The sequence below is a fragment of the Astatotilapia calliptera genome, chromosome 19 (genome assembly GCF_964374335.1).
Source record: "Astatotilapia calliptera chromosome 19, fAstCal68.1, whole genome shotgun sequence".
Taxonomy (NCBI): domain Eukaryota; kingdom Metazoa; phylum Chordata; class Actinopteri; order Cichliformes; family Cichlidae; genus Astatotilapia; species Astatotilapia calliptera.
In genome coordinates, this window is record NC_137440.1 from 13,633,634 (window position 1) to 13,656,872 (window position 23,239).

At 42.2% G+C, this 23,239-nt stretch overlaps 1 long non-coding RNA gene across 1 annotated transcript; it reads right to left on the reverse strand.

Moving 5' to 3' along the window:
- Positions 1 to 19,294: 19,294 nt before the first annotated feature.
- Positions 19,295 to 20,553, reverse strand: LOC145422549 (uncharacterized). Its single transcript, XR_013903859.1, has 3 exons — positions 20,413 to 20,553; positions 19,811 to 20,212; positions 19,295 to 19,711 (listed from the first exon to the last, which is right to left on the reverse strand). It is a non-coding gene; the product is annotated as an uncharacterized LOC145422549 (long non-coding RNA).
- Between the last annotated feature and the right edge of the window lie 2,686 nt (positions 20,554 to 23,239).

The following is a 23,239-nucleotide window of genomic DNA, read 5'->3' on the forward strand; positions in this document are numbered from 1 at the left end:
TCAAAAGTGAGTCAATCCTCAGACTGTTGTGTTTAAATGAGAAATAAACATGTATCACAGCCTGATACAACACAAAAAACAAAAAGTTTTGCTCTCTAGCCAACACTCTCATTCATAACTGTTTAAATTGTACTAAGAGTCATGCAATATAGGCTTGTGGCCACTTTGGTTTCAACACAGGCAGCTGTCTGTAAGACCTCATTTCCGCTAAATTGACTGAAACTGACATCTTGACTGTCTTTGCGGTCTCTTATAAGACCCTAGGATACATACAAAACCTGAGGACTATGACAGTGACTTCACAGTGGCTACAGCCATCTTTTATATACAGATGTACCATATGATGGAGAAGACAACTTTTCACACTTTTACTGTCCCTTATAAAAACACAGCAGTTCAGAGCACAACTGCCAATGAAATATTTCAATTTAATCCACAGCATAAAAAGTATTGCTTCATCATTAGAAGTTGTTCACAATCCCGTCCTTAAACCAAGCCAGAGCCCAAAGCAGTGCCAAACAAGAAAGCAGCGTCATAAATTGCACTCTGCTGGCCCCGATAAAAAAAAGATTAAAGGGAAAAGAAGAGCAATCCAGCGACAGGCTGCTTGGACAAGGGTTGGATGAAGGGCTGCTATCAACTCCTGAAAGACAGCAGGAGGGAGGGAGGATTAGGGGGACAGTGCTGAGGCCTCCACTGATAGATATTCAGCAGACAGTCGCTTTCTGTCCTCACTATCAGCAGGGATGTTGCCACTGGGTCATGCTCCCAGGCACACAAGCTTCTTATGCATCGGTGTCAACAGCTGCAAGACTCCAGTTGCTACTGTCTGCTCGTTTGCAACTGCATATACATTCATTTCTGAACATATGCATGTGCCACTCACATTTTTGCTCCCTGTACCAAATCATACAATCCAGCGCACTGTCTGGTCTGTCCTTAGCCAGTCCTTTCGCCGGGGAACAGCTCTGTTTTCCTCACCCAGCTGTCACGTCAAAAGACAGCCAGTCAGTCAGCCGGCAAAGCAGCAACAGTATTCTTCCCCTAGACGAAGCTATGGCTCGGATCCTTTACTTCCTGAGCCATGGAAAAGGGTCAAAGCACAAGCCACAGATGGCAGAACTTGGGCCGTGCTTTGGAGAAATCCAACTCTGTTCAGAGCTGGAGAGCTAGAAGGTCAAAAAGGCAGAGAGAGGGGAAAAAGAAATGGATCTGGCTAGAAATGTGTGAGGAAACGGAGCAGAGACAGGCCGTTTGTTTCCACAACCCAGCGCTCACACACTGGAACACATCCATTAGGATTAGGCGAGAATCTTTATTGCTTTGCAGATCATGAGATATTCTTTCAAAGCATATTCATTTTCATGCGTATTCATAATTTTCAGGCTCAAGTTTTGACAGTGTTGACTTTGCAGTGATGTGTGGTACTAAGATCAAAACGTTCCTAGACTAGACATCTTTCTTAGCAATGAAAAGCACCTTTGAGGGGGGAAAAGCATCTAATCCACTGACATTTTTAAACTAAAGTCTGGCCTCTTTGCACTGTGAGAAAATCACCTGCTGAGCTCGGTAATTGAACGTCTCTGTTCTTCTATTATTATCCTGGTTCACCTTCGAGACGCTGACATGCTTAATAATGAAGTCTTTGTTAATTAAGTCAGCTGATTAGGGACCTGATATATAATTAAATTCTCAGAGAATAGTCGAGAGGAATATCTCAGTTTCATTGTTATCCCTTTTGGTCTTAATCTATGGCCCCTCGGTATCTGCTTGTTAAGTTTGAAGTAAGAGCCATTTCCGGAGCCAAAGACTCCTTCAGATCCCAAAAGTAAACAAACACCGAGGCACCGCTAAGGATTAAAAAGTGCCTTAATTCTTTCATCTCCAACAGAGTGATTAGCGTTTTGCCAGGTGTTAGAATCAAGCACATCCAAGAAAGGCAGGGTGCTGAGCCGTGTTAGCAGTAAGTTACCCTACTAGTCAAAAGTCTGGCCTGTCTCAAGCCTGTGTGAGTGAATTAAGCAATAAATTGGGGAAGTCATAAAAAAAAGTTTATACATTACTTTTCAGTGCCATCAGCTCCAAAACCTCACCTCTCCATGTTACAGTAAGTTCACATAAAAGTCTTTGGAATGAGGTGCATTTGGAAAACTTCACTGTTGGCATGAAGGGCAGCAGGAGGCGAATGATTCAACTGTGCTTTTAAAAAAGCTATAGGTTCACAAGGGCACTGGTATTGTTTGAATGAAGGATTTTCCACCTTTGTTTTAAAAAGTATTTCCCTCCAAATGAAAACAAAAACTATGTGAGGCTCTACCAAGAGGACGTCAAAATAACCCTAACTGCAATCTTGGCCAATAAGAAGCCTTCACACAATAACACGGCACACAATCTGATAAAAATGGCATCCCACACACAGAGATGCCGTTTCTGACACTCTTTACCCTGGAAGGAGTTTTTTAAAAGCTAAAAAAAAGTTTGCATGCGGACAAAAGTCATAAAAAAACTTTAACAAAATATCCGTGCACATCTGGGCGGGGACATAGTGAAAGGAAAAACGGAGAGAGCTCGGAGAAGCGTGATTTCATGGTACATTTTGAAAATATGTTACTGTAACTTGACTCCATCCATTGGCTGGACTCCTCCAAAGTTAAATTTTCACTTCTGAAAGCACCATTACAATTTATGTTGAGCGTGTACATGCAGCTTTTTGGCAGCACAGTGGTTCAGTGATTAGCACTGTTGCCTCACAGCAAGAGGGTATAGGGTTCAAACCCAGGCAGGGTTCTTCTGATGGTGCTTGTGTGGGTTGTCTCCAGGAGTTCCAATTAATCCTGCACCAAGCGTCTCACAAAGTCTCTTTCTCACTCTAATTGCTCGGTCACCCTGGAGTGAAACAGGACAGGACCTTCCTTGCGCGCAAGAAAAAACTGTCATTTAATTGTAACTAACTGCCAGTCATGTGACCAAGTGTATCTATTTAATAACAAATATCATAGCATTAAATTTATTAGGCTGTTATTATTAAACTATGTAACATAAATGGATGAAAATTTATATGTACATGCCAAATGTCATTTCTGAATGTCTGAATTAGTTACTGATTAGTCAGATACAGTCTCTTTGTTTGCCCAAGATTGGTGGCACCTGCAGGTAAAGAGGGTCATTAATTACAGAACTGCCAGTTGTAGTGCCATCTCCCCATGAGACCAATTATACCAAAGTTTATCTTTAAAGTCAGAGTCCATGCAGGAGTAGAAAAGATATCAGCTTACACTAATAAATGACGCTGACTGTGACAAATGAGGTAATCATTAAAGACTAAGAAAGAAAAAATCTGATTAGTCAAGTGCTAATGCTTGACAAACACCCTTTTCGTCACACTCTCTAATGTTGCTCACTGAAAAATGATGCCGGGTGGTAGAAGGCGGTGTGGAGAACAGGTGACAACACTGCCTGGCCCCTCCCTTAGATGGCCAGTCAGGCTCAGTTTACTGAAGAAAGTCACACAGCAGATGGTGTCCAAGGAAGTGAATTAGCACCGAGATGCCTCGTCCACATGCACCAGATGGGGGTAGAAGGAGAGACAAAGAAACTGGGGGAGAAAAACAATGGCATAAAGGCAGCGAGGGGTAGGGGGATGGGGCAGTGAGGATTTCTTCTGGGCTCATTTGTTTGTTTGCTTGTGGGTGTTTTAGCCTTTGTTGGGCCAATGCAGAGCTTGGCCAAGTTCACGAGCCTGTCAACTGTGATTACACCCATTCGGGGACTCATTTAGAGTCCAGATCTCATGTGTAACACCTCTCATTTTCATGGTAATGTTACATGTGTTGTGCAAAGCAAAGCTGGTCAAACATGCTAAACTGTGTTTTGTTTTCTGGTTGAAAAGGTGGAGATACCGCTGGCACTCAGGGAGAGGGTGCCTCATGTGAGTAAGAAATAACAACCGCACTGGTGTTCGCCCAAAACTTGTTTCTAATATCACGTTTTTCCCCTCTGATCCCACTTTGCAAACTTTCTTGTCCTGTGGGGGTTCTTGAAGGCTCAGAGTGACCCTAGCGCCCAGATACTTGATACATAAACATTATACGAGTAGCAGATTGCTATTTAGAAAAACAGAAATAAGTGCAGTCCTTTGCGTTGGAGCTGGGGAGAAACAGCCATGTTTTGGTCAAGGTAATCCCACAGTGTGAGTGCTTCAGGAATGGGCTCAGGAATGTTAATAAGAGAGAAAAAGGGCAACATGATTTAAATGCCACACAGATGTGGCCTATCGGTGATGCAATCTTGCAAGGAAATGAGTTGTAGTGCTCTCAACCGCAGGGCTGTGTTGGAAGCTGTTCACTCTGTGTCCTGACTGTACACAAGGCTGTGAATGGAAATGTCAGAATAAAGTTGTTCTGTAACCCAACTCTGAAAATGTCCCAGGCTATCTTGTTTTTCAATCTCGCTCTCTGTCCACACCCCTCCACAGCCCATCTGGCTGTGATTATTGGCCGTGGCCTAATCCTGCACCGTGTCCCTTTTTCACACAATGGGGAGGGCCAGTTCTCTATTGTGTCACTCATCCCTCTTCTTCTACCTCTTTTCTTTGCTCGCTCCCCTCCCACCCATCCACCTCGCCCTTTCTCCATCTTTCTTTTTCGATCTCTGTCTGTTTTAACTCTTGTTCCTTTTCTCCTCTTTGCCTGACTGCTGCTGCATCTGTCACTAGCCGAGCGGCAAGCGTCTGTGTGGCCCTCTGCCAATGCTGACAGCTGGGAGAGAGAAAGAGGGGAAAATAAATGGCGGCGGGGAGAAAGCGAGGGAGGGCGAGCAGAGTGGGGGTCAATACATATCAACACAAGTCAAAAATTCCAATATCACCTTTCTGACTGCGCACAACATTGCAGAAGTTGCAAAAGAAATCAATAATAGTGACAGATAAATAACATTAAGGAGTGGAGCAGCAACACGCAGCAACTGCATGAGCAAGTGTGTGCCAGGCAACCTTTTGTCCTTTCGCTTTTGAGAGATTACTTTTACTTCTTTTCTGTTTTTCACAGTATTCAGTTCCTTTGCCTTTGGCCACACTGGAAGTGGTTTAAAGAAGTCATATGACCCTCCGTCCCTTTCCCTGCCTTCTTTTGGCAGGCGGCCCTGTTTCATGGCACTCGAAGAGCTGGTCAAGTGTCTCTGACTCCACTGTTCTATTTTATTGACCTTTGTTTGTTTACAGGAAGAATAAAATAATCACCGGATGGATTTTGTGTCCAAAACTACAGCATAAGCCTTGCATTTAAGTCATTATCCCCCAAAACAAGTCCCTCCAATTAAACGACATGTACTGCTGGCATTTTTCCAGAAGCATTTGCATATTTAGTATTAAATGGTAATAATTTAGATTCAGGTGTAGAAATCATGTGAACCAGCTGTTTGCATCTTCTTGGCTCATTTTCAGGGCATGGTGCTACAGTTTACTGCTTCACATGAAGAACCAAAAACATGAAAATAGACAACCACTCACTGCTAGTAGTGGTTGATGCTGCAATTTAGGGCCAGAATTGCAGATACCAATTCAGTACTTTCAAATAATAAAAAGCATTATTCTTATTCTCAGAGAATATCTTCAGAGAGGTCAATCTTTGGATCTCTGTAACATTGACCTCTACCTCTGTGCTTGGGCTCTGGGTGTGTCTAAGGGATTTACTTCCTCATCAGTTCGTTTCTTTTTGCTGCTGAGTCATGTGACTGCAGGACAACTAAACACATCAGAGCGTGAAAGAGGGGGCGGAGCAAAGTGTGCATGCAAATGTATGGTTGTCATGGATGTATAAACATGTGCATTTTATTTGAAATTAATAGCTGTGTTTCCATGTGTGTGTTGAATAACTCAGTACTGGTTGCAGACTTATAGACGTGCACCCATTTTTGGGGAGGGCTGTGTTTTCCTGAGAGGACAGTCTTCATTACATGGAGTGGTTTGCAAGAGAAGTCCCAAGATGCATTGCTTCACTCAACATTCTGCTGAAAGACAGACTGCAGCAGGTTCGGGTGGGCTTTCGGGTGGTCTGACCCAAAGTATCAAGTAGCAAGACTTTGATGCTGAGCTACAATATATGTTTACATAGCTAATACGGCAAAACGAGAGTTGGTATTAAATTTAAACAGTTGTGAGAAAAACTGCAGCTAATACAAATTTACAGTGTTGTAAAGTAGAGCCCCAGCGTGCTAAGCCTTCAAAGGCAGCAGATTAGTACATCGCCCACTCTCCTGATGCGGCATCGCTCGTGTGTTTGTATTTAATCCCGCGTACGACGTCAAGGGGAACACACTGGGTGACCCATCTTGTAAATATTTTGCAGTGTGTTTATTTGGCAGCACAAAAGTACTCTCTCCCTCCTCTGCCTGCAGTTTAAAAACAACACTGGCATGTTTATAATATATACATACCAATATACGAGAGCACTAGTGGAAAAATATTTCTGTATTTGCCATGCAGGAATCTCAGGAATCACATGGTTCCTTCCTTCCTGAGATAACAGAGGAGAGCACTGCAGAGGGGATATGGGAGTTTGGAGGATGGGATGAAACCAGAATGCACTATTCCAGCAATGAAGAAGGATCGTTGTTGCACTTTTTAATACTGTGTGGTGAAAATAAATATGCTGCGGGGGGAGAATGGAAGAGATTTATCGGAAAGATAAGCAGCAGATTGTGAAGGAAGAAAGAAATTAGGAAAAAAAGAAGAGTCTGGGATTTGTTTCCACTGAGGTTCTCCAACATACAAGACAAGCAATAACACTCAAGAGAGATGAAGCTTTCCCTGCGCAGAATACTAAACGGTTCACTCACACTCAGGAATGAGCAGACTGTAGTAAGTCTGATTAAACGGTGGGGGAGGCAGGCAAGCAGAGAGCGAAAAAGAGAGAGAGAAAAGGAGTAAATCTCCATTTTTTTTCCATCTGGAGAATGTATGTCAGTAGGCTGCACTATCTGCCTGGCCCACATCTCTCGCTTCCACTTTCTAAGCCTTTGGGAGAAAGACTGATTCAGTGCAGTGAAGTACAGTAGTCTGTTGCCAATGCAGTCAATTCATATTCAGAGTGCGTACTCCACACTGTTGCACAGCTCACACTGCACGCTCACATCGACTGGCTAATGGATGGATTTGAAGAGGTCTCTCTGGGCACCACTTGGGCTCCATGGTACCAAATGGGCCTACCTGAGCATTTTTCTGGCCATGTCCATCCCATTATGACCATAGTGTACCTGTCACCTGACAACACAAATCTGGAGAAACTGTGTGATGCTCTCATGTCCATACAGAGAAAATCTCTGAGAAATGGTTCCAGCATCTTGTTCCTTCTGTGCCATGAGGAATTAAGGCAGTTCTAAAGGCAAAAGCATCAACCTTACTGGATAACCCAGTCTACATCCTGAGCCACATCCACCCACAGCCAAGTACCAGGTTCCCACAGTTTGGCCCATTCTTAGTGCCTGCCCCGTCAAATTAAAAGCTCAGTTTTTCTGTCTGCTAGTTACTGAAAACTGAAGGAATTCTGAAATCCAAGTTCTGGTTTCTTTAACATACTGGCCCCAACTTAAGGGCATTCTTTTACTTTTTATGTCTTTTGCTCGAGCACACAGTTGAGGGACTGCAACACATTAACAGGTCATTGAATCAGGACTCAGTAATGCTCTGTCTCTTTTCCTGACCAGCAGCAGTTACTGGGTTACTCTAACAACAAGGAGCTAGTAAGTAATATATAGAAAGCCATGCAAGCATTATTTATGGTAAGACAACAAAATTTCCTTCACTTTTAATTTTTATTCCCAGACTGTTCCAAACCCTTGAGCAGATTTCAAAGCGGATATTGAAAAACAAGGAGCATCCTGTTGTACACTGACACTGGAGCCAGAGGGGACATTCATCCCCATTTCATAGATTCAGAGATGGGACGCCACTCCTCGTTACCACCAATTATCCGGCCGTCTGTGCGATCAATGAGACCTTGGAATGTATTTCCTCAATAGGTAATGAAATTTAAAACTTTTTAGATTATCAACAGCACTTGGGGGAATATCCCCCCAGCACAAACACAATTACCGGCATATGTGCACGCTCCCCGCCCCCAGACCTCCCCGTTATCTCAAATTGAATTAGAACTTTAATGAAGAAGTTATTTACCTCTAGTCTGTCTAACCCTGAGAAAGCCAGGCAAAGACAAAGCAGACGTAAAGATGCACCACAGCCTCTTGACTTATCTTAGTTCCTGTGTGTGAATGTTTAACAGACTCTGGTGATGAGGAGCTATGCTTATGCGTCTGAGAAATGTGCTCACATTCTGTTTCCTGTGTTGTGGTTCCAATGCCAACAGCTGTAGGGGAAGTCAGAGGGTGTTTGTGGCTTCGGCACTTGTCTGTGTATATATACACAACCTGCATGTGTGTGAGCGTACGTGGCCTGTTCCTCCACCTCCCTGCTGGGGCTGTTCTGTTTCCTGGTTGCAGGTGCTGCTGTGAGATCACTTCCTGCCGACTCCCTGTTGTGTGCGTATTCATGGGCTCCAGCCATTTCCTGTCCGCAGGGAAGAGGAAACTATAGGAAACAGGATGAGCATCCGGGGCGGGAAGGGTCACAAAGAGCTGGGTGAGGTGGAAGAAGGGGGTGATGACCCAGGAAATAGTGGAGAGGACCTCAGATAAGTGGCGAGACCCAATCAGGGCTTGTTTGCATAAGAGTGAATATGTTATTTTCAAATAGTTTAACACAAAGGCTTAAATGAAGGTGACCTAACCACGTACTGTGCCACGTAGTGTGCGACACAGTTTTTATTTGGTCCCAATGTCTATGTCCAGGTAGATAAAAAACATTAAATGTGTCTTTAACTGCATGCTTACGTGATGATTTCATTTCTACGAAGAGCTATTAGCTGGAGATTTGAAATATCTCAGTATAGTGTGCAGTGTATCCTTTTAAAAATTGAGGAGACTGGACAAATGAAGCTGCAGGCCTAAGCAAAAACTACTGATAACAGATGAAGAGCATAGTTCATCTGAAAGTCATGTTCTTATGAAATGTTGGAAAAGAAAAAGTGAGCAAAGATCTAACACAGAATCTGACAGATGGATATGGCCCTTCATCTACTTACAAGAAATTACAAGAAAGCTGCCTAAGAGAGTTCAACACAACTGAAGAATAAAGGTGGTCGTTCCAAATACTGACTTTTAACCAAGCTCATTAGAATTGTGCAAACTCAGTTTTTGCCTTCTATACTTTATTTCCTTTTTTTCATTTTTTATAATATGTTTCACTAAATCACTGAATTTATTTCATATTATCCAAGCAAAATATAATGTGAGGTTGGGCGGCTTGAGACTTTTGCACCGTACTGTGTACCTTTCTTACTGAATAAGGCCACTGGGTCCATGTTACATCAGCCAATAATAGCAAAACATTCAAATGTTCACTTTTCTTTCACCATTGCAGACACCAAGAGATAATGACAATAAGTGCAATGATGAATCAGCACAGGACTTCTTGAATAACCAGAAATGACTGGAATCCTTTATGAACAGCCACAGTCTATAACCCCATCAGGATGAGTAAAGGTCATGAGGCAGGACGATGATGAAGTGAACCTTCCTGTTTGTTTCCCGTCATTAACTCTGTCATAAGATTTCCAACTGACACCAAACGTCTCTTCTTACCTGGAAGCTGTCAGTTGGAAACTGGTGACGGGGGACAGATGTGACTCATGTATGATCACATACTGTATCTACTGCCACATACACTAACCCGTTCATTACCCACAGGCAATGTGAGGCACGAGCCCGGGCAGGCCTCTCATTTGATGTTTCTGCTACACTTCTCGCTGTCTGTCTTACGCTTCTTCCCTTCAGGGGCAAAACTCTGTGAAACACATTGTGTGAGCTTTTAATGATGTTCTGTGTGTGGGTGTTGATGTACAAGGCAGCCGGTTCAGGACTTCTTCAAAGATATTTCTTCACTAACATTGGAGGTTATTGTGTCCTTTATGGACTCTCTAAACAGCCGGTCAGATTCTGGTCAAAATATAATTGCAGAAGAGTTCCCGAATGTGCTATAACTTTGAAAGGGCCCTTGCGATAAGAATCTTTTTATTATTACAATCAACTGCCCTGCATGTGCAGTAAAATGTATTTTATCTTCAGGGTCACCTTAAGCATTTACTCTCTCTCTCTCTTTCTCTGTGTATGAGTGAACAGAAGAAGAGGAAAAACTGAGATACCCACAATGTGATCCGCATCTTTCCAGGAAATTCCTCTCCATCTTACAGCCTATCTCAGCTCCATCTGAAGATGAAGAGGATTCATCCGAAGTCAAACAATGATCCAGTACATATTTTTGTCGAGCTTTAAAAACAGCCGCACAGATCCTGACTTACACTTAGCGCTATGTTGACCTCTGACCTTCACATATCCTTCCAGAAGTTGTTCTATCTCTGAAACACTGCACTTCATCTGCCCAGCTCTCTGGTTATGCTCTGCTCTTGTGTGTTTGCAAGATTTATGAATGAATTGGTGGACCAAAGCCTGGCAGAGTTTCCTGTCTCACTGGTGTGTGTGTGTGTGTGTGTGTGTGTGTGTGTGTGTGTGTGTGTGTGTGTGTGTGTGTGTGTGTGTGTGTGTGTGTGTGTGTGTGTGTGTGTGTGTGTGGATGGATGGAACTTCCTGTGAAAAGATGTGTGATTTCCCATGCTCACACAGCTAGGCTGTGAGGCAATCTGGGAAAACACCCTCTGCTATAGGGAATACTAACAGGAAGCTAAAAATCACTCACTTGATATGATGAAGTTTGACGTTCCTGTTCTGAAGAAATTCTTCATGAGGAGGAAATAAAGATACCTCATTTAATTCTCTTTTCAAGACCCTGCTTGTTTTCCATGTGTTGTTGGAACTCCTGGAGATACGTGACAAAGACAGACAGAGCGTTCTCAAAAGCACATGGCATTCATTGGTGTACTGAAGCATTCCAGGAATGTAAAGATACACAGGATGAAGGATGGAGATGGCTTAAATGCTTCAGTTCTCAAAACAGCTCAGTATGAAGCAACGAAGCTTCACGCCACTCAATTTCCAGAAATTTAAATGGATATGTCCAATATCAATATATAAAAAATATCAGCTGCACTGTTGTTTTGTTTGAGGCTTCTGTTAAACTAAACACCCCCCTGATCTCTCACCTTTCCCCCAGAGTTGCGTCTTCAGGAAAAAATGCAGCTCCCACTCGAAGAACATGATGTGTATATGTGTTGAGATAGCTGGAGTGATAGTCATCTCATTTTCACTGTGAAAGAATGAATAGCTGCCTTTTAGAGATCAAGCTGATGAAGGGCCAAGTTATGCATGCATTTGTTGCAGTACTTGCAACAGACCTTGTGATTCAGAGTGTTATTAGCACAGAGTGCAGTGACGTATGACCAGATATTTGAACATTTAGATCTCTACACCAGCGTGTACGTGCATGCACAGGCTTTTTTGCATTAGGAACAGTTATATTGTATCATAAAGAATGTCTTGTTATTATATAACATATTATAAAATAAAAAATGCAACTGATCAGAAAAAAGAGAAAAGCATAATCAATGCAGTTATATGTAAGAATAAAAAGCGCATCCACATAGTTAGAGATTAGCAGCAATTTGGTCGAATTTGGCAACTTGTGGTTAAAATAACTGCTAGAGACATGAAGTGGGTGAGTCCCAAGTTCTCAACTTTCAGGAGAGAGACTGAAGTGACTTCCAACAGGGCTCAAGAATACTTCTGGTTGACTTGATTATGATGACGGGGTTGTAGCTGAAAGAGTCAGATCACGTCACTTTTATTTATTAAGCACATTTAAAACAACAGTATCTGACTGAGTGATTTATAGTTAACACAAACATGTTAACATTCCAGGTGTCTAAAAGCAAAAACACAAAACCCCAAAACCCAAATAATCTAAAGTCTAACAACTATAGTGAAAAGCAAAGTAAAAATTACACTAATTTTAAAAATGTGAAAAATAAATAAATTAGTGCAAAACAAAAACTGGGTAAAATTATATCATCTGAGTGTTGGGGTTTTCTTGCTTGTGCAGTTTTTGCTTTATGATTTTCAAGCGTTACATTAAGTCTCCGTGTTCGATACTATCAGTTCATTGGAAACGAGTGATAAAACTTCGATTATTTGAATCTAGCCTCGTGCTAGATTTGGGAGACATGGTAGTTAGCACTGTTGCCTCACAGCAAGAAGGTTCAGTTTTCAAATCCAGTGGTTGGCTGGGTGAAGATAGAATGTTTTGGCTGTGTCTGCATGGGCTCTCTCCAAGTCTTCCTCAGTCTAAATACATGCATGTAAGGCTAACTTGCAATTCTAAGTTGCTTCTGGTTGGAAACCAGTTCGGGGTATACCCTGCATTTTGCCCTATGACAGCTGGGATTGGCTCCTGCTACCCTGAAATGGATAAGTGAAAGAAATTCATGGCCCGTATTTGATACGACACAGAGAGAATATATAATGTTCTTCCTCTACGCCCCCCGCCCCATTTTTACACATGTCGAGGAGCGTGTCAGGCTACATTTCACTGTGTGTTATACTTGTATAACTATGCATGTGACAAATAAAGAACCTTGAACCTTGAGAGAAGGATTGTGTAGATTCAACCACTTCAGCACAACAAGCAAGAGCAGGATCCGTGAAAGTAAACAGCTACAACATGCAGAGTTGGGTCATTGGTGGCAACTATAGACTACGAATGCAGTAACATGCTAGGACCTTAACACGCTGTGTTAAAGACTAACAATCCCCCATCCTCTGTCCTCTTCTTATTTACGAGGTCCTAATTGGCTGAAGGCTGCCTTTAGGAGGCAGCCGGGATGGGGTCGAATTCATGACGCAGACTCCTCTGATCTCTCCTGGGGGTGGGTTAATGGGGTAGGAGCAGACAAACACACTGACTGGATATCCCCCCAGGAGGAGTGTGTCACAGGGCCATTAACACTTTCACAAAAATATCTAGATTTATATGAGGTGTTAAACCTGAAGGGACAAAAGTCAATATCCTGTAAAAAAGTACAGACAAGAGAGCATCCATACTAAGACAGTCTGTATGTTCTATGTGCTCTGCGAACTCAGGAATGATGATGAAAGATGATTAATCTGCCGTTCAGGTATGAGACTGTGCTGTTAGTATTAAGTGGAAGCTTGTTGGTCATGAAAGGATTTCCTCTAAGGAGCCGCAGCGTCTGCAATCTTAGCCACATACCCTCATCTTTCATATCTCCAACTTCACTGACCCTACTTATCTGTGTGGTTAATGTGTTTTGTCGCAGAGAATAAATGGCCTGTGTTTGCTCTTCAGAGTCTCATCAGTTTGTGACTCAGCGTCAGCACATCCACTATTACCCAATATTCTCTGGTCTTCTCAGATTCTGCCGACGTTGTGAATTCTTTGGGAGTTTATCAGCGTGACGTTCCAACTCTTCAAATCTCTCCCTATCTCGCTCTGACAATCTTTTACACATGTGTCATCCAGTCACGTCTCTGGGGAAAACGTGTAAAGGCACTTCCTGTGAGATGACTGACCCAGCATCCTGTGTGTGCTCCGCCGCCCAGCGGGTTACTGTCACTTCCTGCATGACCTGAGGGCACAGAGGGCTGAAGTGAACCAAAAGTGTCTGAGAGGGTAAAAACAATCTAAATGTGATTCAAGGTTTGAGCAGCGTTCCAGGTGTTGTGCGCGCCTAAATATAAATCTTCATTATGACATGATGAAGGGATCATTTTAAAATCCCCAAAGAGGCTGAGAGGGAAAATAATGAATATGCAGTGGCTCATTAGTTGTTCATTTTCATTCAGGAACAGATCCAAAGCTTTTGTCCCACTTTGTAGCTGCGGTGAAGCTATTTTAAAATGGAAAGAACTTGCTTCCTGTTGAAGCAAAAATACTAATTTTAGCAAGTAATAATTGACTAAGTACCCTCTTAATGTGCTATAACCAGTTAAAATGAAAAAATAATAAAGTAATTCCACATTCAGGGGTTGAAATAACATTGCAATGTGCTTTGCAGATCCAGTATGTCTATGTATATATAGTGGGGGCATGACTCACAGACAGATGATAAAGCCTCGACTGGACCTTTTATACGTTTCTTATTATCTGTCTTATGCACACTGTTGCATTGGTGTATCCTTAAATGAATCATGACCGATGTTTTAAATAATGAGGCCAGCATACATACATGTAATAACTATGAGCAAAACACTCAGTCACCCTGAATGCTTGGGTTCAAACAGCTGTTTCCAAATCTGAGTGCTTTGTGATGTCAGAGAGGGCGGATATTTCTAAGGCCTCAGTCACCCTGGCCTACAGTTGAGTTGGCAACCTCCTGGTCACTGGAAAAAATGTGTTTCCTCTGACAGGTTGTAAGCAATTTCACCTGGTTGCATTTCTGTGGATGCTGACCCAAAACCCTTCTTGTGAAAGCAGCTCACCCATAGTTTGCATGGAAGATGCTGACTCCAAACATTTGCCAACTACTTTGTGAGATTCTGTTAAACTTTAAGAAACTGTCATGCTTGATGTAACCAACATCTTGCTTTTTTGCAACTTTTACTTTGTGATGCAAACCAGACCATTTACCTTCAGCTTTTCAAGTTTCACTACAAAGCAACACTGCTAACGACCAGGTTTTGTGTAGCTTACTGCCAAACTCTTTGCTGCCACTGGCTGGGAGATACACAGTTTTCCTTGGTGAGCAAGTAAGCAAGCAGTTTTCGACAAGCAATGGCGAGAAAGTTAGCTGAAAAAAGAGGGGATATAATGGCTAAAGTGCTACACCAAGGCTCCAAAGCTACTCTGACAAGAACAAATATCTCGACTTGGAAATTAACATAACAGGCCCCATTAAAGGATTTGGAGATAGTTTACTGAAGGGTTTTAACTGTGTTTACATCATCGGAGAGAAACAGCACAATAAGTTCAATAGCAGCAAATATGGTGGAAGGATTTTTATGAGCTTGGTGTCTAAACAATGAAAAATGATCCAGGAAGTTGGAGTAATCATGTCGTGTTGTTTCAAAGGCTGGAATTTTAGTTTCTGCTTAGAGAACTTTGTTTGTGTACTGCTGATAGTTATTCAGCAAGATGAACATTTACACCAGGAATGAAATGCATGTTTAGGGAAAATCAATGACTGAAACATCCTCCTGAGGCCTTTCCCCCTGCTTAGTCAGAACCAGCCTCAAACGGCACTTGCATGTCTCCAGCTGCAGCCATTATGTTTGGCAATGATTGAGGGGAAAAACTGCCTCGGTTCCCTAGTGACTGTTTCAGCTCCTCGTTCTCTTAAATTAAATAAATCAAAAATGAGCACAGGGGGTGTTCCTGAAAACCTAATAAAAATCGGGGCGACTTCTTTAACAGAACAATAAACAATGTTATAGTGCTCTCTCATCTAATCTCTGGTTGTAAATGATTTAGAGCTTTATTATTTTTCTCATAACTTGATAGCTGATTGTCAAACTAAAATCTGGGTGAAGCAGGAGGCAAATATCAGAAGATAAACAGAGAGTTGTAAACGGGAAACAAAGGATCAGCTGAAGTTCAGCAATGACAAAAAGAACAGAAATGTAACTGGCTGAGTGACGATTAGGTAAAACTGTTTAACAGAAGATTATAATCACAGTGGAAAACAGGCTGCTCTAATATAGTGCGTCATATTAGAGCAGCACTGGGTGGGATTGTTATCCATTACCAGAGGAAGCACTGGGAAATGGAGTAATAAGGGGACAATATTTTACATATAGACATATTTTAAAATAAAAATGCATCAGTGCCTTTTGTCTAAATTAATAAACAGCAACTGCTCACTCAAGTTTATTAACTCTAGACCTTTATTTAGTTTCATTTAGAGAAGACTAATTATTTTTTAGCAGGAACTTATATTTGACTTCCTCCTGACTGTTCAAAAAGGGCCGACCCAGCAAGACAGCATCAGTGACAACAGACAAAACACTGATTTAGTCAAACTCACGAGAAGGAGGAACTGGGTTGCAAAGCAGCAACAACTCTAACTCTAAGATAAAGAAGCTTATATACTTTGCTCTTTGTGTAATCACTAACTGGCACCGTGGGCTGCGCTTGTCTCTGTAACCTTTTCTATTTTTCTATTTGATCTGTATGTGTAGACATGGCACCAAATGTACAAAAGATCCTTGCACTAATTCCTGGATCCATATCCTGGCTTGACTCAAAGGGAGTTTTCATACCTGCAATGATTGGTGCGTTGAACTGAATTTGGTGCAGTTTAGTGTGCGGCAATTGCACTGGACCAAAATAACCTCCTCCTCTGAAGGGTCTCGGTGCAGTTTGTGTATGGTGTGACTCCTCGATCCAACCCAACTACCAGGTGTACATTGCAGGTTTAAGCTATATACACCGTCCCATAGCAAAGGTCATTAGGGTCTAGTAACTAGCGGTGAAATAAAACCTACATTTTCCATGTTCTCCAAAAGTCCCGAGCACAGCAACTTCTTGTATTTCCTGTATTTCCTTTACTTGGTCCCCACAGAGACACATCTGACCAGTAAGCACACTGAACATGCTCATGTGGCTTATAATGACACATTACAGTTTGCCCCTCCTTTTCCTTTGTTTAACCTGCCAAAGGAAAAGGAACCCTACCACCTGTAGACGAAACTAGAAGCTTGCAAACTCACCGACTGATTCGAGGTCTGTCCCTCATTTTCTTCTTCTTTGGTAAAGGTCGCTAACTAATAAATGATGAAGGTGATTTTTTGCACATTAATGGGATTAAGAGTAGGATGTAGGATTTCAGGGTTGTCAAGGGAGTTTCCACTTTCCACTGTTTACAAACTGTGAGTGTTTCATTCGGGCGTCATCTACAGCAACTCCAAAGAAAGAAAGAATGCACTTACAGATGGACAGTATAATTACTACATGGTTACTCCTCTTTGCTGTAAAAGAAAATCCTCACTGAGTAAGTGAAGTTTACAGATTTCCAATCTTAGCGAGGAAGTGCCACAAATGACCCTCATTCTGACTCAAACCCGAGGAAGAATGCAGTCAGGCACGCACATGCCCTCTATGAAAAGTGGCACCCGGAAAAAGTGTCGGATTGTTTGCACTACAATGTTATCAGTGGTGTGGTGAGTTTATGCGCGTTTTGCATGCATGTTTAAACAGCACCTCGCTCATACCTCTCATAACTCAGATTCCTCGGATTTTGCATGTTTACAAACAGCTGATACAGATTCTGCTTGTCCTCCTCCATCTTGAGATGAAGCTGGAGGAATGCTGGGATTTGGATAGTGAAGACATTTAACAGAAAAAAAGAGTTTTCTTCATCCCCTTCTCAAAGACATTCTCTAATCATCATCTCTCCATCATTAACCTTTTTTAAGTTTTGCTTCTTTATGATTCTCTGTGCACAGGAGGGAGTAGAACTGTTTTAGTTGAAGATCACAGGACTCCACAGAAACCCATATACATGTTTGTGTCCAATCCAAGTTGGAAAAGAGAAGCTTTAAATGGGCGTAATTGTTCCCTCTCACCATTCGATAAGCTGCTTGAAATCCCAAAAGCCCAAAAAAAATCATATTTAGAGCAGTACCTTCCAAAATATTCATGAGTATGACAGAAACTCTGAGCTTCAGTGTATCATATCATATTCTAGCTCTGCTCGTATCTTTTCCCAGTAATGCATTCAAATTGTTACCAATTTCTTTCACACTGAACTCCATTTTACGAAAAAAAAAAAAAAAAAGATTCTGTAGCATACGGGACAATAGCGGACTGTGACTATCAGTGGCACCTTTTGGGAAGACTAAACCTCTGATCTGGAACTTAACATGTAAAAGATGCTGAGCTTCTAAAACAGTGGTCTGGCCCTCATTTTATAGAAATGCCAAATGTCATTAAGGACGGTGCATGTAATGTCACGCTACAGCCTGACCACTTGAATATGATGAAAAATGAAACCACCAGCTCAGTAATGGAAGGAAGAATAAACATTTCCATCAGTGTCACGTCTACATTAAAAGTTCCTTTTAAAGAACATCTGGTGATTTGCCTATTTACATAATGCATCTGTATCCGAATCTAAATTTAGCTTCTTGCTTAGAACAAATTTGACATTGTTGCACGCTGCAGCAGTGAGGATGATGCATGCAGTCATTGGACTATGCAGTGAACTGTCTGCCAACCTTAGTTATTTTCCCCTTTTTATACTGCCCGTGCAGAGATTTTAGAAAAAGAGGAAATTAGCTATTTTCTCATAAACCTTTGCTTTTCCTAGTCAGGATATTTTCCACATGATGCACCCCAAGCTAACAGTAAACTCACTGAACTATTATCTGCAACATTCATATATTTGAGCTATCCAACGTGATCTGATTTCATCAAACATCTTCATTGTCACCTGCATCTCTGTCCAAGATAACAGTGAAAGTGGTTTTATTAAGATTATGTGGAGTGGTCAGTCTCATCTCCTCCTTACGTGGGAGAAATGCTCTTGGTGTGCCAACACTGGCTTTGGTTCAGAACAATGAGTAACAACTCCAACAAGTGAAGCCTTTGCAGTTTAATAAACTGTAGTTCCTTTAGTGGCCACTTGTGGCTGGTCAACTTTACAAGATTAAAAGGCATTTTTAAAACCTGCTTAAAAAAACAAAACAAAAACTGTGGATATCTTCAGCTTTATAAGAAATCTACAAGATGGGATTTACCTATCAGGATAATGGATACTGGCACTTGGCATTTGTCTGAACACAGGCTGCTAGAGCCTCACCTTTGATGCTTTCGAGCATTTTAAATGTTATTATCTGACAGATAATATGGTGGTTAATTGTGCTAATAGCACCTCCATGAAGTTTGTGCCCCGGTTTTGGTGGGTGAATTTCTTTATTAGTCTGTTAAACATTTTGTGTCTGAAAGTGTGGAATATTAAACCAATTGGTGACATCAAGGTGGCTGTGTTGATTTTTTATACACAGTCTGTAAAATTCTGTACATGACTTTTTTTCCACTCGGAGAATAAAATTTATTGTATCTGGTGATCCTCTAACCTTTTCTCTATTAGCATTTCAAGGTTAGACACTGTGACATCTCTGTAGCTAAACAATGGATTGGCACAAAGTTTTAGCCAGAATTTAGTGTTTTATCAGATGAGACTGGTGACTTTGAATGATCTCCGGTGCCACCATGAGATAGTCATTTTGTGGTTCTGAGTGAAATGTTTCAACAGCTACTGGAATAAATATCATGAAATTTGCAAACGAGCAAGTAAAGTTTATTCTGAACACTCTGTAAATACAGCACTTCCTATACTAGACTGAATATTACACAAACACATTAAAAGCATATCTATTTTAGGCTGGAATAGTTTCATGTTTCTATCTATTAATAAGGTTTTTTGTTTTCAACCATGCAGTATACTAAACTGCTGATCTTGCAGCTATCAGTCGTATTTTGCAGCTTCTAACTCTTACATTTTATCTTTGTTTCCAATGTTGACTTCAGCTCCCCTGTTGAGCCCCCATGTAGTGCGAAGGACCAGCACTGAGCGAAGGACGTCATCAGACCATATTAAGGGGATCGTGTTTCCTTCTGATGACCCAGGGGACAGGGGAAGGGGGGGTGGACCACTTCCTGTGGCCATCCAGAAAGCACCAAAAACGCCAAACCCTGTAAAGGCCAGATCAAACAGATGGACTCGACACAGTTCAGGAAAATGAATTTCCACTGTAACTGAAGCTCTTCTGCTGTTCTTCTTTGCAGACTCACATTTCCTTCGATCAAAGTTTCACTTCACCATTTCTGTTCAGCTTGATATGCTTGTTTCACGAGGTTCATTTACTTTTTGCCTCACTTGTATCCAGTTTCCTTCTGTCTTTTCCTTCTCGTCCACTGCAGCTATATTTCTCCTTAAAGCTCACACCTCATTTCCTTTGAACCCACTCCACATTCATCTCATGTGTCTGCTCACACTGTTGACATACAGCATTCCCTCACAGCGCTGCCACGATGTAGCCCTGCATCTCTTTGCTCTCCAAGATGAGACAGTTGTGCGACAGAGGCGTCAGATCTCTGACTATGAACATCTGGAGAATGTTCATGTAATCAACACAAATCAGATTCCTCTGACGGCCATTGGCAGGAGCTCCGGGCTCTGAAGGCAGAGATGGACTGGGGAGAAATGGAGGTAGCAAAAAAGGAAAGGGAGAGAGTGAGTGAGTGAATCAAAGAGGAAAAGGTTGCTAGTTTGTGTCCTAGAAATCTAAGCTGACATGCTTTAGAGTATATAGCACATTCCTTTTCTTCTCTCGCTGATGGCTGTGGGGTTTTGCTGATACAGAGCAAAGAGAGAGCAGAGTGGAAACACTTACATGGTGAGAAAATGGGGCCCTCTTCGCAGCACAAATGAAATTCCACCCATGAGATGTTTGATCTTGTAGCATGGAAGCAGAGAGGGTTTCGGGGTCACATATGTCTGTGTGTAATAGAGAATGTGATTAGTTTGCCTGTTGAACGTGAGAGTGAGCCATTTGTAATGGTAACCTCTGACCTGGGCTGTCTTAACTACGTTTCCTCTCCCTTGGGTTAGTGTTTGTGTGTGTGCGTCGCGGGGGAATCGGATGTACTTCCTGGTGCACAGTCTCCATGTATCGTGACTGACCGGGAAAATAATGATAATGCAGGAACAATGAGGTCATCCAGTTAAAGGGGCTCTCTCTCTCCCAGCCGAGTGACCCAGATTGCTGTAAGCAGATTCTGGCCCAACCCCTAAAACCACTCCACCCGCATCAAGGGATTGTGGCCCCCAGGCCCACATGTGAGCCACACACTCGCCTCTTTTTACTTGTTCTTATAGTGAGTTTATCACTGTGAAACCCTCACTGTGCACTACTCCACTGTCTACAACTAACCGTAATCACTAATGTCATCCACACATGGCTGCTACACCATTCTACACCATGCTACAACATGCTACAACATGCTACAACATGCTACAGCTGCTACACGACACATAAATGTCAACCTGTGCAGTCTGCTTCTGAGGATGCACACACACAAAAACATGCCATGTAATATATATAGCATGTTTATTATCCTTTGTGCAACCCCCTGCATAAAAAGAGACCTGAAAGGAAGGAAGGCAGACAAAAAAGAAGAATCGAGTTTAGAGAAGGATGTGAAGAACAGGATGAGGGAAAAGGAAAGAAAGATACTTGGAGGAAGCCTGGAGAAGGTATTTATACCCTCCTATTGAGTCAAGAGACAGACAGCGAGGCAGACTAACAAGCATTCAGCCATTAACGAGGCAGAGGTATTAGGCCAGGTGGCTGAACCAGACGGTATGCAATCAAAAGTGGAGATGGAAACATCAAGGGTGAAATTTTTAGGCGCCTGAAGAAGCTTTTGTGATCTTAAAGCAAAGACGGGCATCGTGTAACAGCTGGCAGCAAAGGGCAAGTAAAGGCTGTCTGATACAGAGTGGAGGGAGGTGGTGAGAGTTAACAGAAGGAGCTGTTCTTCTGAGTAGATGGCAATAATGAGTAACAACCAGCATCCAATTCCTGTGAGATGAAGCCCTGCTTTCAGATTTTCAGCAGGGATGTTTTAAGGATTTTCTAAATGGGGTGGCACAGTGGGGGATCAAGAACTGTTTGGCGAGGGGAGTGCAAAGGAAACAGGAAACAGTGTGAGAAAATTTCATTTTAAATCAGATGGACCTCAAGCATGCATGAACTTGCATGGCTGCGTTGTAAAAGTACAGCAGCCACATAGATGCGCAAATTCTAACTGCAAGGTGAAAGAGGTGACAACATGTATTTTGGTTAGAGAGGTAAATATGCATTATTTTATTAGGTGGTAGAGTTTGGGGGGGGGGGGGGGGGTAGAATCCTTTGCAGAGTGAAGCAACTAGGATAGAAAGAGGGGGAGTCTATTTATCAGAGTTTTGTATCGATTATGACAATGATAAGCAGTTAATGAAATGGATAGGTTGTGGTTAAGGCGTGCTGGAAAAGAGACCTAAATGCTGAACACACAGGCAGGAAGAACTAAATGAATAGGGACATTTTTATAAATGAATGCAAAGGGGGGGGGGGGAAGTAAAACAAAATAAAAATCCAAACACAGAGCGAGAGAAGCATAAGAAATGAGAGACAGACACACGCGGATGGAAAAGGTAATCTGACACAGCTGGAAACAATCAAAGACAGCTGAAACCAATGAGGACGCTCCAGACAATCACAGAAGAGTGAAAGCAACAAAAACAGCGCAGCTCACAACAAACTACTCCTGTATCACTCCAGGCTCCCTCTACACATGCTGAATGGAAACTGCAATTAGTTCTAGTTGAACTGAAACATACGTTTTTTTGCATTTTTTGTGATGAAACATAAACTGCACCTAAAAAAGCCTCCAGGTGAGTGATAGCTAGAGGTAGACGTGAACAATAATTCAGGTTGAATGTATCTGTATATATGTGAGGGGAACCAGGCTATCTTATAAACTTAGCCACTATGTTTACCTGAGAAGAAAGCTCCTGGTATACTGGGTCTGACCAACAAACGGCTCATTGGTTAGGCTGACATCATGTGATTGGACATTAAAAGTTGTTTAACCTGCCAGCTCCACGTGACACTAGTGCTGATCATTTTTTTAGTGACTGCTCCTCGCAACAGAGGAGCAGTCACCATGTCTCCTGCCTCATTCATGCTCTATCCAGGCAGCACGCTCATCTAAATGCAGTCCTTTCAGTAGTGAAATCACATCTTAAGCACGCTAACTCTGTTTGAGTATAAGGTAAGCAGATGCCCCTGATTTTTGTTGGCTGAAAATCTGCTCAGCCATGGTTCCAGAGGACATGTGCCTATGCATGCATACTTATTGATACCAAAAGACGACTAACACAAAAACAGCATCTCAAATAACCAATAAAAGGTATAAATGAATATCCGGTGATGATAAAAACAAGCTGTAAATGGCCTGTATTTATATAGCGCTTTTACTAGTCCCTAAGGACCCCCAAGCGCTTTACATATCCAGTCATCCACCCATTCACACACACATTGGTGATGGCAAGCTACATTGTAGCCACAGCCACCCTGGGGCGCACTGACAGAGGCGAGGCTGCCGGACACTGGCGCCACCGGGCCCTCTGACCACCACCAGTAGGCAACGGGTGAAGTGTCTTGCCCAAGGACA